The sequence below is a fragment of the Ursus arctos genome, unplaced genomic scaffold (genome assembly GCF_023065955.2).
Source record: "Ursus arctos isolate Adak ecotype North America unplaced genomic scaffold, UrsArc2.0 scaffold_14, whole genome shotgun sequence".
Lineage (NCBI taxonomy): Eukaryota > Metazoa > Chordata > Mammalia > Carnivora > Ursidae > Ursus > Ursus arctos.
Genome location: NW_026622808.1, coordinates 25715417 through 25717709, shown reverse-complemented (window position 1 = coordinate 25717709; position 2293 = coordinate 25715417). Strand labels below are relative to the sequence as shown.

At 39.7% G+C, this 2293-nt stretch overlaps 1 pseudogene; it reads left to right on the top strand.

Annotated features, from left to right (window-relative positions):
- The first annotated feature begins 205 nt into the window (after positions 1 to 205).
- LOC113248710 (olfactory receptor-like protein OLF4) lies at positions 206 to 1172 on the top strand (annotated as a pseudogene).
- The last annotated feature ends 1121 nt before the right edge of the window (positions 1173 to 2293 follow it).

Sequence of the window (2293 nt, the reverse complement as noted above, 5' to 3'; positions counted from 1 at the left end):
GGAAAAATGTTCCCTGTATCCTCAACGAGTACCATGTTTGCTGCTGGTTTTTCATGAATGGCTTTATGTTGAGATCATTTATTTCTCTTCCTAGTTTTTAGGTTTTTTTTTATCATGTTCTGTGTAAGTATAAACATTAATTTTTTGAGTGCAGAATACAAACAATAATGCACTTGCCCAGTTAGTAACACATGCTTGTGTCATACTCTTTCTCTCTTATTTTTGTAGTCACATCGATGACATGGACCTAGAGAATGATACACGAATTTCAGAATTTCTTCTTCTGGGATTTTCTGAGGAACCAGAATTGCAGCCCTTCCTGTTTGGGCTGTTCCTGTCCATGTACCTGGTCACCATATTTGGAAACCTGCTCCTCATCTTGGCCGTCAGCTCAGACTCCCACCTCCACACCCCCATGTACTTCTTCCTGGCCAACCTGTCCTTTGTAGACATCTGTTTCACCTCCACCACCATCCCCAAGATGCTGGTGAATATACAGATGCAGAGAAAAGTCATAACTTATGACAACTGCATCATGCAGATGTACTTTTTCTTACTTTTTGTAGGTTTGGACAACTTCCTCCTGAGTGTGATGGCCTATGACTGCTTTGTGGCCATCTGTCACCCCCTGCACTACACTGTCACCATGAACCCTCGGCTCTGCTCACTATTGCTTCTGGTGTCCTGGATCATGAGCGCCCTGCATTCCTTGTTACAAACCTTAATGGTGTTGCGGCTGTCCTTCTGTACAGAGGTGGAAATCCCCCACTTTTTCTGTGAACTCAATCAGATGATCCAACTTGCCTGTTCTGATACCTTTCTTAATGACATGGTGCTGTATTTTGCAACTGTGCTGCTGGCTGGTGCTCCCCTAGCTGGGGTCCTTTACTCTTACTCTAAGATAGCTTCCTCCATATGTGGGATCTCCTCAGCTCAGGGGAAGTACAAAGCATTTTCCACCTGTGCATCTCACCTCTCTGTTGTCTCCTTATTTTATTGTACAGGCCTAGGAGTGTACCTTAGCTCTGCTGCTACCTAGAGCTCCCACGCAGGTGCAGTGGCCTCGGTGATGTACACGGTGGTCACCCCCCATGCTGAACCCCTTCATCTACAGCCTGAGGAACAGAGACATTAAAGGAGCTCTAAATGCATTTTTCAGAAGGAAGCCATAAAAGGGCCATTTTTCCAAGAAGTACCTGTTATTGCAGGCTAATACCTAACAGCCAGAAATTGTGATTCGTTAATCGGATCATGAAATAAGAACTTAATCCCTCTATCTGTATCCTGGGGTGTCACGTTTTCTAAATTCAACTGCTTTTAAACATTTTGCTCCTTTTGATAGCCAACAATTTTTTTCTTTTTTGTTTTAATTTCCATATTAGTTCCAACCCTGAATCAGAAACGATTTGGAGATTTCCATTTGCCTCATAGAGTGATGAACTCTACTAGTTTCATGGAATAAACTATGTTTTGCAACTGAGGCCATTCTTAAAATTTTATTGTAGAGAAAATTCTGAGATCACAGGTTTTCGCTCTGTGTCTGCCATTCATTTCTGTGTTACTACTTTAAATGCTCTTTTTGGTGATACATACTTAACCTACTAGTTTGTTTTGTAGCTAGTCTTGGGGTTTTATGATCCTCCTTAGGGTCCTGTTCTCATATCAGCTCAGCATCCACAGTATCCCCAGCACAGAATAATAAAGCAAAAATCATTTATGAAAAACACAATCCAAGTGTAATCTACAGAAAGACAAATTTGCATAAACCAAGTTACCCAATATGGGTTCAGCATCAGGGAAGACCTGAAATAGGATGAAGCAAAATGTTCAATCATATTTCTTTGTGGAAAATGTGTTTTTGATGATGAACACTATGCATTGAAGTGTGGGATATTTGGTGTCCATGTTTAAAGGGTTTTATTGATTGAAGTGAAGACTGTAGTTGCAGATTTTATATTATTTAATTGGATGATTTTGCCATTCTATTTGAAAATTTCCAGTGTTGCCTACAAATATTACTCCTTCCATTGCCATAAACTTAATATCTCTGTAAAAATGTTGTTACCAATGTTATAGTGTGAGTGAGTGAACAGTAAGTGTTTTAACTCTGTCATTAATTTCTTTACTTATCTTGTGATGTTTTGTTGCTGATTTTATTTATTTGCATCTTCTCCTCCACCCCCCTTTTTTTTGCTCTAACAAATGGTTTGTCAATGCTGCTTAGCTTTTCAAAAATTAGCTCCTAGGTTTGTTAATCTTTTCTATTGGTTTTCTGGTCTATATACCATTTCCC